The sequence below is a fragment of the Mixophyes fleayi genome, unplaced genomic scaffold (genome assembly GCF_038048845.1).
Source record: "Mixophyes fleayi isolate aMixFle1 unplaced genomic scaffold, aMixFle1.hap1 Scaffold_260, whole genome shotgun sequence".
Lineage (NCBI taxonomy): Eukaryota > Metazoa > Chordata > Amphibia > Anura > Limnodynastidae > Mixophyes > Mixophyes fleayi.
The window spans coordinates 105,001-116,663 of NW_027446696.1; the positions used below are offsets into that span (position 1 = coordinate 105,001).

The 11,663-nt window shown below is 45.3% G+C and overlaps 9 non-coding genes and 42 pseudogenes across 9 annotated transcripts; all 51 read left to right on the forward strand.

Annotated features, from left to right (window-relative positions):
- Positions 1 to 47: 47 nt before the first annotated feature.
- On the forward strand, positions 48 to 166 carry LOC142125917 (5S ribosomal RNA; annotated as a pseudogene).
- Positions 167 to 251: 85 nt separating this feature from the next.
- Positions 252 to 371, forward strand: LOC142125832 (5S ribosomal RNA; annotated as a pseudogene).
- Positions 372 to 456: 85 nt separating this feature from the next.
- On the forward strand, positions 457 to 573 carry LOC142125847 (5S ribosomal RNA; annotated as a pseudogene).
- Positions 574 to 1,061: 488 nt separating this feature from the next.
- On the forward strand, positions 1,062 to 1,180 carry LOC142125703 (5S ribosomal RNA; annotated as a pseudogene).
- Positions 1,181 to 1,265: 85 nt separating this feature from the next.
- On the forward strand, positions 1,266 to 1,384 carry LOC142125883 (5S ribosomal RNA; annotated as a pseudogene).
- An 82-nt stretch (positions 1,385 to 1,466) lies between these two features.
- On the forward strand, positions 1,467 to 1,585 carry LOC142125498 (5S ribosomal RNA). Its single transcript, XR_012684966.1, has one exon. It is a non-coding gene; the product is annotated as a 5S ribosomal RNA (ribosomal RNA).
- An 85-nt stretch (positions 1,586 to 1,670) lies between these two features.
- LOC142125452 (5S ribosomal RNA) lies at positions 1,671 to 1,790 on the forward strand. The gene has a single exon (XR_012684924.1). It is a non-coding gene; the product is annotated as a 5S ribosomal RNA (ribosomal RNA).
- A 278-nt stretch (positions 1,791 to 2,068) lies between these two features.
- Positions 2,069 to 2,189, forward strand: LOC142125898 (5S ribosomal RNA; annotated as a pseudogene).
- An 85-nt stretch (positions 2,190 to 2,274) lies between these two features.
- On the forward strand, positions 2,275 to 2,392 carry LOC142125718 (5S ribosomal RNA; annotated as a pseudogene).
- Positions 2,393 to 2,474: 82 nt separating this feature from the next.
- Positions 2,475 to 2,593, forward strand: LOC142125404 (5S ribosomal RNA). The gene has a single exon (XR_012684879.1). It is a non-coding gene; the product is annotated as a 5S ribosomal RNA (ribosomal RNA).
- Positions 2,594 to 2,676: 83 nt separating this feature from the next.
- LOC142125807 (5S ribosomal RNA) lies at positions 2,677 to 2,796 on the forward strand (annotated as a pseudogene).
- Positions 2,797 to 2,880: 84 nt separating this feature from the next.
- On the forward strand, positions 2,881 to 2,999 carry LOC142125405 (5S ribosomal RNA). Its single transcript, XR_012684880.1, has one exon. It is a non-coding gene; the product is annotated as a 5S ribosomal RNA (ribosomal RNA).
- An 83-nt stretch (positions 3,000 to 3,082) lies between these two features.
- LOC142125844 (5S ribosomal RNA) lies at positions 3,083 to 3,200 on the forward strand (annotated as a pseudogene).
- An 83-nt stretch (positions 3,201 to 3,283) lies between these two features.
- Positions 3,284 to 3,407, forward strand: LOC142125918 (5S ribosomal RNA; annotated as a pseudogene).
- Positions 3,408 to 3,490: 83 nt separating this feature from the next.
- Positions 3,491 to 3,609, forward strand: LOC142125797 (5S ribosomal RNA; annotated as a pseudogene).
- Positions 3,610 to 3,693: 84 nt separating this feature from the next.
- LOC142125570 (5S ribosomal RNA) lies at positions 3,694 to 3,812 on the forward strand (annotated as a pseudogene).
- Positions 3,813 to 3,896: 84 nt separating this feature from the next.
- On the forward strand, positions 3,897 to 4,015 carry LOC142125763 (5S ribosomal RNA; annotated as a pseudogene).
- An 83-nt stretch (positions 4,016 to 4,098) lies between these two features.
- LOC142125625 (5S ribosomal RNA) lies at positions 4,099 to 4,217 on the forward strand (annotated as a pseudogene).
- An 83-nt stretch (positions 4,218 to 4,300) lies between these two features.
- On the forward strand, positions 4,301 to 4,419 carry LOC142125704 (5S ribosomal RNA; annotated as a pseudogene).
- An 85-nt stretch (positions 4,420 to 4,504) lies between these two features.
- On the forward strand, positions 4,505 to 4,623 carry LOC142125774 (5S ribosomal RNA; annotated as a pseudogene).
- An 81-nt stretch (positions 4,624 to 4,704) lies between these two features.
- Positions 4,705 to 4,822, forward strand: LOC142125780 (5S ribosomal RNA; annotated as a pseudogene).
- An 84-nt stretch (positions 4,823 to 4,906) lies between these two features.
- LOC142125510 (5S ribosomal RNA) lies at positions 4,907 to 5,025 on the forward strand. Its single transcript, XR_012684977.1, has one exon. It is a non-coding gene; the product is annotated as a 5S ribosomal RNA (ribosomal RNA).
- A 276-nt stretch (positions 5,026 to 5,301) lies between these two features.
- Positions 5,302 to 5,419, forward strand: LOC142125348 (5S ribosomal RNA; annotated as a pseudogene).
- Positions 5,420 to 5,502: 83 nt separating this feature from the next.
- Positions 5,503 to 5,618, forward strand: LOC142125856 (5S ribosomal RNA; annotated as a pseudogene).
- Positions 5,619 to 5,702: 84 nt separating this feature from the next.
- LOC142125406 (5S ribosomal RNA) lies at positions 5,703 to 5,821 on the forward strand. Its single transcript, XR_012684881.1, has one exon. It is a non-coding gene; the product is annotated as a 5S ribosomal RNA (ribosomal RNA).
- An 83-nt stretch (positions 5,822 to 5,904) lies between these two features.
- LOC142125739 (5S ribosomal RNA) lies at positions 5,905 to 6,023 on the forward strand (annotated as a pseudogene).
- Positions 6,024 to 6,107: 84 nt separating this feature from the next.
- LOC142125752 (5S ribosomal RNA) lies at positions 6,108 to 6,225 on the forward strand (annotated as a pseudogene).
- An 83-nt stretch (positions 6,226 to 6,308) lies between these two features.
- LOC142125794 (5S ribosomal RNA) lies at positions 6,309 to 6,428 on the forward strand (annotated as a pseudogene).
- Positions 6,429 to 6,510: 82 nt separating this feature from the next.
- On the forward strand, positions 6,511 to 6,634 carry LOC142125920 (5S ribosomal RNA; annotated as a pseudogene).
- An 81-nt stretch (positions 6,635 to 6,715) lies between these two features.
- On the forward strand, positions 6,716 to 6,834 carry LOC142125799 (5S ribosomal RNA; annotated as a pseudogene).
- Positions 6,835 to 6,918: 84 nt separating this feature from the next.
- LOC142125572 (5S ribosomal RNA) lies at positions 6,919 to 7,037 on the forward strand (annotated as a pseudogene).
- Positions 7,038 to 7,122: 85 nt separating this feature from the next.
- Positions 7,123 to 7,240, forward strand: LOC142125874 (5S ribosomal RNA; annotated as a pseudogene).
- Positions 7,241 to 7,323: 83 nt separating this feature from the next.
- On the forward strand, positions 7,324 to 7,442 carry LOC142125627 (5S ribosomal RNA; annotated as a pseudogene).
- Positions 7,443 to 7,524: 82 nt separating this feature from the next.
- Positions 7,525 to 7,643, forward strand: LOC142125641 (5S ribosomal RNA; annotated as a pseudogene).
- Positions 7,644 to 7,726: 83 nt separating this feature from the next.
- Positions 7,727 to 7,845, forward strand: LOC142125826 (5S ribosomal RNA; annotated as a pseudogene).
- An 83-nt stretch (positions 7,846 to 7,928) lies between these two features.
- Positions 7,929 to 8,046, forward strand: LOC142125843 (5S ribosomal RNA; annotated as a pseudogene).
- An 84-nt stretch (positions 8,047 to 8,130) lies between these two features.
- On the forward strand, positions 8,131 to 8,251 carry LOC142125795 (5S ribosomal RNA; annotated as a pseudogene).
- Positions 8,252 to 8,335: 84 nt separating this feature from the next.
- Positions 8,336 to 8,455, forward strand: LOC142125384 (5S ribosomal RNA; annotated as a pseudogene).
- An 84-nt stretch (positions 8,456 to 8,539) lies between these two features.
- Positions 8,540 to 8,658, forward strand: LOC142125639 (5S ribosomal RNA; annotated as a pseudogene).
- An 83-nt stretch (positions 8,659 to 8,741) lies between these two features.
- On the forward strand, positions 8,742 to 8,859 carry LOC142125363 (5S ribosomal RNA; annotated as a pseudogene).
- Positions 8,860 to 8,942: 83 nt separating this feature from the next.
- LOC142125353 (5S ribosomal RNA) lies at positions 8,943 to 9,058 on the forward strand (annotated as a pseudogene).
- Positions 9,059 to 9,141: 83 nt separating this feature from the next.
- LOC142125783 (5S ribosomal RNA) lies at positions 9,142 to 9,260 on the forward strand (annotated as a pseudogene).
- Positions 9,261 to 9,553: 293 nt separating this feature from the next.
- Positions 9,554 to 9,672, forward strand: LOC142125505 (5S ribosomal RNA). The gene has a single exon (XR_012684972.1). It is a non-coding gene; the product is annotated as a 5S ribosomal RNA (ribosomal RNA).
- An 83-nt stretch (positions 9,673 to 9,755) lies between these two features.
- On the forward strand, positions 9,756 to 9,873 carry LOC142125891 (5S ribosomal RNA; annotated as a pseudogene).
- Positions 9,874 to 9,957: 84 nt separating this feature from the next.
- On the forward strand, positions 9,958 to 10,075 carry LOC142125834 (5S ribosomal RNA; annotated as a pseudogene).
- An 83-nt stretch (positions 10,076 to 10,158) lies between these two features.
- On the forward strand, positions 10,159 to 10,277 carry LOC142125546 (5S ribosomal RNA). Its single transcript, XR_012685010.1, has one exon. It is a non-coding gene; the product is annotated as a 5S ribosomal RNA (ribosomal RNA).
- An 83-nt stretch (positions 10,278 to 10,360) lies between these two features.
- LOC142125423 (5S ribosomal RNA) lies at positions 10,361 to 10,479 on the forward strand. The gene has a single exon (XR_012684898.1). It is a non-coding gene; the product is annotated as a 5S ribosomal RNA (ribosomal RNA).
- An 84-nt stretch (positions 10,480 to 10,563) lies between these two features.
- Positions 10,564 to 10,682, forward strand: LOC142125861 (5S ribosomal RNA; annotated as a pseudogene).
- Positions 10,683 to 10,969: 287 nt separating this feature from the next.
- LOC142125926 (5S ribosomal RNA) lies at positions 10,970 to 11,087 on the forward strand (annotated as a pseudogene).
- An 84-nt stretch (positions 11,088 to 11,171) lies between these two features.
- On the forward strand, positions 11,172 to 11,289 carry LOC142125829 (5S ribosomal RNA; annotated as a pseudogene).
- Positions 11,290 to 11,375: 86 nt separating this feature from the next.
- On the forward strand, positions 11,376 to 11,494 carry LOC142125838 (5S ribosomal RNA; annotated as a pseudogene).
- Positions 11,495 to 11,663: the final 169 nt, after the last annotated feature.

An 11,663-nucleotide genomic window follows, 5' to 3' on the forward strand; every position in this document is an offset into this window, starting at 1 on the left:
TGCTGGTTTTGAGATGTATAAGAGATGTAGGTCATTAGGAAATCAATATCTACAGCCACACCACCCTGAACAAGCCCAATCTCGTCTGATCTTCAAAGCTAAGCAGGGCCAGGCCTGGTTAGTAGTTGGATGGGAGACCACCTGGGAATACCAGGTGCTTTAGGCAATTTTTTTTTTATTTTCTCTTGTTCCGGCTTCCTACAATGCTGGTTTTAAGATGTATAAGAGATGTAGGTCAGTAAGAAACCAATACCTACAGCCACACCACCCTGAACAAGCCCCAATCTCATCTGATCTTGGAAGCTAAGAAGGGCTGGGCCTGGTTAGTACTTTGATGTGAGACCACCTGGGAATACCAGATGCTGTAGGCCTTTCTTTTTTATTTTTCTCTTGTTCCGACTTCCTTCAATGCTGGTTTTGAGATGTATAAGAGATGTAGGTCATTAGAAAAACAATACCTACAGCACACCACCCTGAACAAGCCCAATCTTGTCTGATCTTGGAAGCTAAGCAGGGCTGGGCCTGGTTAGTACTTGGATGGAGACCACCTGGGAATACCAGGTGCTGTAGGCAATTTTTTTTTATTTTCTCTTGTTCCAACTTTCTTCAATGCTGGTTTTGAGATGTATAAGAGATGTAGGTCATTAGAAAATCAATATCTACAGCCACACCACCCTGAACAAGACCAATCTCGTCTGATCTTCAAAGCTAAGCAGGGGCAGGCCTGGTTAGTAGTTGGATGGGAGAACACCTGGGAATACCAGGTGCTTTAGGCAATTTTTTTTTTATTTTCTCTTGTTCCGGCTTCCTTCGAAGCTGGTTTTGAGATGTATAAGAAATGTAGGTCTTTAGGAAACCAATACCTACAGCCACACCACCCTGAACAAGCCCAATCTCATCTGATCTTGGAGCTAAGAAGGGCCAGGCTGGTTAGTACTTGGATGGGAGACCACTGGGAATACCAGGTGCTGTAGGCAAATTTTTTTTATTTTCTCTTGTTCCGACTTCCTTCAATGCTGGTTTTGAGATGTATAAGAGATGTAGGTCATTAGGAAACCAATACCTACATCCACACCACCCTGAACAAGCCCAATCTCATCTGATCTTGGAAGCTAAGCAGGGCCCGGCCTGGTTAGTACTTGGATGGGAGACCACCTGGGAATACCAGGTGCTGTAGGCAGTTTTTTTTTATTTTCTCTTGTTCCGGCTTCCTTCGAAGCTGGTTTTGAGATGTTATAAGACATGTAGGTCTTTAAAAAACCAATACCTACAGCCACACCACCCTGAACAAGCCCAATCTCATTTGATCTTGGAAGCTAAGCAGGACCCGGTCTGGGTTAGTACTTGGATGGGAGACCACTGGGAATACCAGGTGCTGTAGGCCTTTTATTTTATTTTTTCTTGTTCCGGCTTCCTTCAATGCTGGTTTTCAGATGTATAAGAGATGTAGGTCAGTAGGAAACCATACCTACAGCCACACCACCCTGAACAAGCCCAATCTCATCTGATCTTGGAAGCTAAGAAGGGCTGGGCCTGGTTAATACTTGGATGGGAGACCACCTGGGAATACCAGGTGCTGTAGGCCTTTTTTTTTTTATTTTCTCTTGTTCCGGCTTCCTTCAATGCTGGTTTTGAGATGTATAAGAGATGTAGGTCATTAGCAAAACAATACCTACAGTCACACCCACCCTGAACAAGCCCAATCTCATCTGATCTTGGAAGCTAAGCAGGGCCGGGCCTGGTTAGTACTTGGATGGGAGACCACCTGGGAATACCAGGTGCTGTAGGCCATTTTTTTTTATTTTCTCTTGTTCCGGCTTCCTTCAATGCTGGTTTTGAGATGTATAAGAGATGTAGGTCATTAGGAAGCCAATACCTACAGACACACCACCCTGAATAAGCCTGATCTTGAAAGCTAAGCAGGGCCGGGCCTGGTTAGTACTTGGAGTAGGAGACCAATTGGGAATACCAGATGCTGTATGATTGTTTTTTTTATTTTCTCTTGTTCCGGCTTCCTGCAAAGCTGGTTTTGAGATGTAATAAGAGATGTAGGTCATTAGGAAACCAATACTATAACCACACACCACCCTGAACAAGCCCAATCTCATCTGATCTTGGATGCTAAGTAGGGTCGGGCCTGGTTAGTACTTGGATGGGAGACCACCTATGAATACCAGGTGCTGTAGGCCTTTTTTTTTTTATTTTCTCTTGTTCCGGCTTCCTTCGAAGCTGGATTTGAGATGTATAAGAGATGTAGTTCATTAGGAAAGCAATACCTACAGCCACACCACCCTGAACAAGCCCAATCTCGTCTGTTCTTGGAGCTAAGCAGGGCCGGGCCTGGTTAGTACTTGGATGGGAGACCACCTGGGAATACCAGGTGCTGTAGGCCTTTTTTTTTATTTTCTCTTGTTCCGGCTTCCTTCGAAGCTGGATTTGAGATGTATAAGAGATGTAGTTCATTAGGAAAGCAAACCTACAGCCACACCACCCTGAACAAGCCCAATCTCGTCTGTTCTTGGAAGCTAAGCAGGGCCGGGCCTGGTTAGTACTTGGATGGGAGACCACCTGGGAATACCAGGTGCTGTAGGCCTTATTTTTTTATTTTCTCTTGTTCCGGCTTCCTTCGAAGCTGGATTTGAGATGTATAAGAGATGTAGGTCTTTAGGAAACCAATGCTATAGCCACACACCCCTGAACAAGCCCAATCCTCATCTGATCTTGGAAGCTAAGCAGGGCCGGGCCTGGTTAGTACTCGGATGGGAGACCACCTGGGAATACCAGGTGCTGTAGGGCCTTTTTTTTTATTTTCTCTTGTTCCGGCTTCCTACAATGCTGGTTTTAAGATGTATAAGAGATGTAGGTCAGTAAGAAACCAATACCTACAGCCACACCACCCTGAACAAGCCCAATCTCGTCTGTTCTTGGAAGCTAAGCAGGGCCGGGCCTGGTTAGTACTTGGATGGGAGACCACCTGGGAATACCAGGTGCTGTAGGCCTAATTTTTTTATTTTCTCTTGTTCCGGCTTCCTTCGAAGCTGGATTTGAGATGTATAAGAGATGTAGGTCTTTAGGAAACCAATGCTATAGCACACCCCCCTGAACAAGCCCAAGCTCATCTGATCTTGGAAGCTAAGCAGGGCCGGGCCTGGTTAGTACTCGGATGGGAGACCACCTGGGAATACCAGGTGCTGTAGGCCTTTTTTTTTATTTTCTCTTGTTCCGGCTTCCTACAATGCTGGTTTTAAGATGTATAAGAGATGTAGGTCAGTAAGAAACCAATACCTACAGCCACACCACCCTGAACAAGCCCAATCTCATCTCATCTGATCTTGGAAGCTAAGAAGGGCTGGGCCTGGTTAGTACTTGGATAGGAGACCAACTGGGAATACCAGATGCTGTATGATTGTTTTTTTTATTTTCTCTTGTTCCGGCTTCCTGCAAAGCTGGTTTTGAGATGTATAAGAGATGTAGGTCATTATGAAACCAATACTATAACCACACCACCCTGAACAAGCCCAATCTCGTCTGATCTTGGAAGCTAAGCAGGGCCAGGCCTGGTTAGTACTTGGATGGGATACCATCTGGGAATACCAGGTGCTGTAGGCCTTTTTTTTTTATTTTCTCTTGTTCCGGCTTCCTTCGAAGCTGGATTTGAGATGTATAAGAGATGTAGGTCATTAGGAAACCAATACCTACAGCCACACCACCCTGAACAAGCCCAATCTCGTCTGATCTTGGAAGCTAAGCAGGGCCCGGCCTGGTTAGTACTTGGATGGGAGACCACCTGGGAATACCAGGTGCTGTAGGCATTTTTTTTTTATTTTCTCTTTTTCCGGCTTCCTTCGAAGCTGGTTTTGAGATGTATAAGACATGTAGGTCTTTAGAAAACCAATACCTACAGCCACACCACCCTGAACAAGCCCAATCTCATTTGATCTTGGAAGCTAAGAAGGGCCAGGCCTGGTTAGTATTTGGATGGGAGACCACCTGGGAATACCAGGTGCTGTAGGCAATTTTTTTTATTTTCTCTTGTTCCGACTTCCTTCAATGCTGGTTTTGAGATGTATAAGAGATGTAGGTCATTAGTAAACCAATACCTACTGCCACACCACCCTGAACAAGCCCAATCTCATCTGATCTTGGAAGCTAAGCAGGGCCGGGCCTGGTTAGTACTTGGATGGGAGACCACCTGGGAATAACAGGTGCTGAAGGCCTTTTATTTTATTTTTTCTTGTTCCGGCTTCCTTCAATGCTGGTTTTGAGATGTATAAGAGATGTAGGTCATTAGGAAACCAATACCTACATCCACACCACCCTGAACAAGCCCAATCTCATCTGATCTTGGAAGCTAAGCAGGGCCCGGCCTGGTTAGTACTTGGATGGGAGACCACCTGGGAATACCAGGTGCTGTAGGCAGTTTTTTTTTATTTTCTCTTGTTCCGGCTTCCTTCGAAGCTGGTTTTGAGATGTATAAGACATGTAGGTCTTTAAAAAAACCAATACCTACAGCCACACCACCCTGAACAAGCCCAATCTCATTTGATCTTGGAAGCTAAGCAGGACCCGGTCTGGTTAGTACTTGGATGGGAGACCACCTGGGAATACCAGGTGCTGTAGGCCTTTTATTTTATTTTTTCTTGTTCCGGCTTCCTTCAATGCTGGTTTCAGATGTATAAGAGATGTAGGTCAGTAGGAAACCATACCTACAGCCACACCACCCTGAACAAGCCCAATCTCATCTGATCTTGGAAGCTAAGAAGGGCTGGGCTGGTTAATACTTGGATGGGAGACCACCTGGGAATACCAGGTGCTGTAGGCCTTTTTTTTTTTATTTTCTCTTGTTCGGCTTCCTTCAATGCTGGTTTTGAGATGTATAAGAGATGTAGGTCATTAGCAAAACAATACCTACAGTCACACCACCCTGAACAAGCCCAATCTCATCTGATCTTGGAAGCTAAGCAGGGCCGGGCCTGGTTAGTACTTGGATGGGAGACCACCTGGGAATACCAGGTGCTGTAGGCCATTTTTTTTTATTTTCTCTTGTTCCGGCTTCCTTCAATGCTGGTTTTGAGATGTATAAGAGATGTAGGTCATTAGGAAGCCAATACCTACAGACACACCACCCTGAATAAGCCTGATCTTGAAAGCTAAGCAGGGCCGGGCCTTGTTAGTACTTGGATAGGAGACCAATTGGGAATACCAGATGCTGTATGATTGTTTTTTTTATTTTCTCTTGTTCCGGCTTCCTGCAAAGCTGGTTTTGAGATGTATAAGAGATGTAGGTCATTAGAAAACCAATACTATAACCACACCACCCTGAACAAGCCCAATCTCATCTGATCTTGGATGCTAAGTAGGGTCGGCCTGGTTAGTACTTGGATGGGAGACCACCTATGAATACCAGGTGCTGTAGGCCTTTTTTTTTTATTTTCTCTTGTTCCGGCTTCCTTCGAAGCTGGATTTGAGATGTATAAGAGATGTAGTTCATTAGAAAGCAATATCTACAGCCACACCACCTACAAGCCCAATCTCGTCTGTTCTTGGAAGCTAAGCAGGGCCGGGCCTGGTTAGTACTTGGATGGGAGACCACCTGGGAATACCAGGTGCTGTAGGCCTTTTTTTTTTATTTTCTCTTGTTCCGGCTTCCTTCGAAGCTGGATTTGAGATGTATAAGAGATGTAGTTCATTAGGAAAGCAAAACCTACAGCCACACCACCCTGAACAAGCCCAATCTCGTCTGTTCTTGGAAGCTAAGCAGGGCCGGGCCTGGTTAGTACTTGGATGGGAGACCACCTGGGAATACCAGGTGCTGTAGGCCTTATTTTTTTATTTTCTCTTGTTCCGGCTTCCTTCGAAGCTGGATTTGAGATGTATAAGAGATGTAGGTCTTTAGGAAACCAATGCTATAGCCACACACCCCTGAACAAGCCCAATCTCATCTGATCTTGGAAGCTAAGCAGGGCCGGGCCTGGTTAGTACTCGGATGGGAGACCACCTGGGAATACCAGGTGCTGTAGGCCTTTTTTTTTATTTTCTCCTTGTTCCGGCTTCCTACAATGCTGGTTTTAAGATGTATAAGAGATGTAGGTCAGTAAGAAACCAATACCTACAGCCACACCACCCTGAACAAGCCCAATCTCGTCTGTTCTTGGAAGCTAAGCAGGGCCGGCCTGGTTAGTACTTGGATGGGAGACCACCTGGGAATACCAGGTGCTGTAGGCCTAATTTTTTTATTTTCTCTTGTTCCGGCTTCCTTCGAAGCTGGATTTGAGATGTATAAGAGATGTAGGTCTTTAGGAAACCAATGCTATAGCCACACCCCCCCTGAACAAGCCCAAGCTCATCTGATCTTGGAAGCTAAGCAGGGCCGGGCCTGGTTAGTACTCGGATGGGAGACCACCTGGGAATACCAGGTGCTGTAGGCCTTTTTTTTATTTTCTCTTGTTCCGGCTTCCTACAATGCTGGTTTTAAGATGTATAAGAGATGTAGGTCAGTAAGAAACCAATACCTACAGCCACACCACCCTGAACAAGCCCAATCTCATCTCATCTGATCTTGGAAGCTAAGAAGGGCTGGGCCTGGTTAGTACTTGGATAGGAGACCAACTGGGAATACCAGATGCTGTATGATTGTTTTTTTATTTCTCTTGTTCCGGCTTCCTGCAAAGCTGGTTTTGAGATGTATAAGAGATGTAGGTCATTATGAAACCAATACTATAACCACACCACCCTGAACAAGCCCAATCTCGTCTGATCTTGGAAGCTAAGCAGGGCCAGGCCTGGTTAGTACTTGGATGGGATACCATCTGGGAATACCAGGTGCTGTAGGCCTTTTTTTTTTATTTTCTCTTGTTCCGGCTTCCTTCGAAGCTGGATTTGAGATGTATAAGAGATGTAGGTCATTAGGAAACCAATACCTACAGCCACACCACCCTGAACAAGCCCAATCTCGTCTGATCTTGGAAGCTAAGCAGGGCCCGGCCTGGTTAGTACTTGGATGGGAGACCACCTGGGAATACCAGGTGCTGTAGGCATTTTTTTTTTATTTTTCTCTTTTTCCGGCTTCCTTCGAAGCTGGTTTTGAGATGTATAAGACATGTAGGTCTTTAGAAAACCAATACCTACAGCCACACCACCCTGAACAAGCCCAATCTCATTTGATCTTGGAAGCTAAGAAGGGCCAGGCTGGTTAGTATTTGGATGGGAGACCACCTGGGAATACCAGGTGCTGTAGGCAATTTTTTTTTATTTTCTCTTGTTCCGACTTCCTTCAATGCTGGTTTTGAGATGTATAGAGATGTAGGTCATTAGTAAACCAATACCTACTGCCACACCACCCTGAACAAGCCCAATCTCATCTGATCTTGGAAGCTAAGCAGGGCCGGGCCTGGTTAGTACTTGGATGGGAGACCACCTGGGAATAACAGGTGCTGAAGGCCTTTTATTTATTTTTTCTTGTTCCGGCTTCCTTCAATGCTGGTTTTGAGATGTATAAGAGATGTAGGTCATTAGAAAAACAATACCTACAGACACACCACCCTGAACAAACCCAATCTCATCTGATCTTGGAAGCTAAGCAGTGCCGGGCCTGGATAGTACTTGGATGGGTGACCAACTGGGAATACCAGGTGCTGTAGGCAATTCTTTTTTATTTTCTCTTGTTCCGGCTTCCTTCAATGCTGGTTTTGCGATGTATAAGAGATGTAGGTCATTAGGAAACCAATACTATAACCACACCACCCTGAACAAGCCCAATCTCATCTGATCTTGGATGCTAAGTAGGGTCGGGCCTGGTTAGTACTTGGATGGGAGACCACCTATGAATACCAGGTGCTGTAGGCCTTATTTTTTTATTTTCTCTTGTTCCGGCTTCCTTCGAAGCTGGATTTGAGATGTATAAGAGATGTAGGTCTTTAGGAAACCAATGCTATAGCACACCCCCCTGAACAAGCCCAATCTCATCTGATCTTGGAAGCTAAGCAGGGCCGGGCCTGGTTAGTACTCGGATGGGAGACCACCTGGGAATACCAAGTGCTGTAGGCCTTTTTTTTTATTTTCTCTTTGTTCCGGCTTCCTACAATGCTGGTTTTAAGATGTATAAGAGATGTAGGTCAGTAAGAAACCAATACCTACAGCCACACCACCCTGAACAAGCCCAATCTCATCTGATCTTGGAAGCTAAGAAGGGCTGGGCCTGGTTAGTACTTTGATGGGAGACCACCCCTGGGAATACCAGGTGCTGTAGCCTTTCTTTTTTTATTTTCTCTTGTTCCGACTTCCTTCAATGCTGGTTTTGAGATGTATAAGAGATGTAGGTCATTAGGAAATCAATATCTACAGCCACACCACCCCTGAACAAGCCCAATCTCGTCTGATCTTCAAAGCTAAGCAGGGCCAGGCCTGGTTAGTAGTTGGATGGGAGACCACCTGGGAATACCAGGTGCTTTAGGCAATTTTTTTTTTATTTTCTCTTGTTCCGGCTGCCTTCGAAGCTGGTTTTGAGATGTATAAGAGATGTAGGTCTTTAGGAAACCAATACTACAGCCACACCACCCTGAACAAGCCCAATCTCATTTGATCTAGGAAGCTAAGCAGGGCTGGGCCTGGTTAGTACTTGGATGGGTGACCAACTGGGAATACCAGGTGCTGTAGGCAATTCTTTTTTATTTTCTCTTGTTCCGGCTTCCTTCAATGCTGGTTTTGCGATGTATAAGAGATGTAGGTCATTAGGAAACCAATACTATAACCACACCACCCTGAACAAGCCCAATCTCATCTGATCTTGGATGCTAAGTAGGGTTGGGCTGGTTAGTACTTGGATGGGAGACCACCTATAAATACCAGGTGCTGTAGGCCTTTTTTTTTTATTTTCTCTTGTTCCGGCTTCCTTCAATGCTGGTTTTGAGATGTATAAGAGATGTAGGTCTTTACAAAACCAATGCTATAGCCACACCCCCCTGACAAGCCAATCTCGTCTGATCTTGGAAGCTAAGCAGGGCGGGCCTGGTTAGTACTCGGATGGGAGACCACCTCGGAATACCAGGTGCTGTAGGCCTTTTTTTTATTTTCTCTTGTTCCGGCTTCCTACAATGCTGGTTTTAAGATGTATAAGAGATGTAGGTCAGTAAGAACACCAATACCTACAGCCACACCACCCGTGAACAAGCCCAATCTCATCTGATCTTGGAAGCTAAGAAGGGCTGGGCCTGGTTAGTACTTTGATGGAGACCACCTGGGAATACCAGGTGCTGTAGGCCTTTCTTTTTTTATTTTCTCTTGTTCCGACTTCCTTCAATGCTGGTTTTGAGATGTATAAAGAGATGTAGGTCATTAGAAAAACAATACCTACAGCCACACCACCCCTGAACAAGCCCCAATCTCGTCTGATCTTCAAAGCTAAGCAGGGCCAGGCCTGGTTAGTAGTTGGATGGGAGACCACCTGGGAATACCAGGTGCTTTAGGCAATTTTTTTTTTTATTTTCTCTTGTTCCGGCTGCCTTCGAAGCTGGATTTGAGATGTATAAGAGATGTAGGTCTTTAGGAAACCAATACCTACAGCCACACCACCCTGAACAAGCCCAATCTCATTTGATCTAGGAAGCTAAGCAGGGCTGGGCCTGGTTAGTACTTGGATGGGTGACCAACTGGGAATACCAGGTGCTGTAGGCAATTCTTTTTTATTTTCTCTTGTTCCGGCTTCCTTCAATGCTGGTTTTGCGATGTATAAGAGATGTAGGTCATTAGGAAACCAATACTATAACCACACCACCCTGAACAAGCCCAATCTCATCTGATCTTGGATGCTAAGTAGGGTTGGGCCTGGTAGTACTTGGATGGGAGACCACCTATAAATACCAGGTGCTGTAGGGCCTTTTTTTTTTATTTTCTCTTGTTCCGGCTTCCTTCAATGCTGGTTTTGAGATGTATAAGAGATGTAGGTCTTTACAAAACCAATGCTATAGCCACACCCCCCTGAACAAGCCCAATCTCGTCTGATCTTGGAAGCTAAGCAGGGCCGGGCCTGGTTAGTACTCGGATGGAGACCACCTCGGAATACCAGGTGCTGTAGGCCTTTTTTTTTATTTTCTCTTGTTCCGGCTTCCTACAATGCTGGTTTTAAGATGTATAAGAGATGTAGGTCAGTAAGAAACCAATACCTACAGCCACACCACCGTGAACAAGCCCAATCTCATCTGATCTTGGAAGCTAAGAAGGGCTGGGCCTGGTTAGTACTTTGATGGGAGACCACCTGGGAATACCAGGTGCTGTAGGCCTTTCTTTTTATTTTCTCTTGTTCCGACTTCCTTCAATGCTGGTTTTGAGATGTATAAGAGATGTAGGTCATTAGAAAAACAATACCTACAGCCACACCACCCTGAACAAGCCCAATCTTGTCTGATCTTGGAAGCTAAGCAGGGCTGGGCCTGGTTAGTACTTGGATGGGAGACCACCTGGGAATACCAGGTGCTGTAGGCAATTTTTTTTTATTTTCTCTTGTTCCGACTTCCTTCAATGCTGGTTTTGAGATGTATAAGAGATGTAGGTCATTAGGAAATAAATATCTACAGCCACACCACCCTGAACAAGCCCAATCTCGTCTGATCTTCACAGCTAAGCAGGGCCAGGCCTGGTTAGTAGTTGGATGGGTGACCACATGGGAATACCAGGTGCTGTAGGCAACTTTTTTTTATTTTCTCTTGTTCCGACTTCCTTCAATGCTGGTTTTGAGATGTATAAGAGATGTAGGTCATTAGGAAATCAATATCTACAGCCACACCACCTGAACAAGCCAATCTCGTCTGATCTTCAAAGCTAAGCAGGGCCATGCCTGGTTAGTAGTTGGATGGGAGACCACCTGGGAATCCCAGGTGCTTTAGGCAATTTTTTTTTTTAATTTCTCTTGTTCCGGCTTCCTTCAATGCTGGTTTTGAGATGTATAAGAGATGTAGGTCATTAGGAAACCAACACATACAGCCACACCACCTTGAACAAGCCCAATCTCATCTGTTCTTGGAGCTAAGCAGGGCCGGGCCTGGTTAGTAGTTGGATGGGAGACCACCTGGGAATACCAGGTGCTTTAGGCAATTTTTTTTTTATTTTCTCTTGTTCCGGCTTCCTTCAATGCTGGTTTGAGATGTATAAGAGATGTAGGTCATTAGGAAAACAATACATACAGCCACACCACCCTGAACAAGCCCAATCTCGTCTGTTCTTGGAAGCTAAGCAGGGCCGGCCTGGTTAGTACTTGGATGGGAGACCACCTGGGAATACCAGGTGCTGTAAGCAATTTTTTTTTTTATTTTCTCTTGTTCCGGCTTCCTTCAATGCTGGTTTTGAGATGTATAAGAGATGTAGGTCATTAGGAAACCAATATATACAGCCACACCACCCTGAACAAGCCCAATCTCGTCTGTTCTTGGAAGCTAAGCAGGGCCGGGCCTGGTTAGTAGTTGGATGGGAGACCACCTGGGAATACCAGGTGCTTTAGGCAATTTTTTTTTTATTTTCTCTTGTTCCGGCTTCCTTCAATGCTGGTTTTGAGATGTATAAGAGATGTAGGTCATTAGGAAACCAATACATACAGCCACACCACCCTGAACAAGCCCAATCTCATCTGTTCTTGGAAGCTAAGCAGGGCCGGGCCTGGTTAGTAGTTGGAA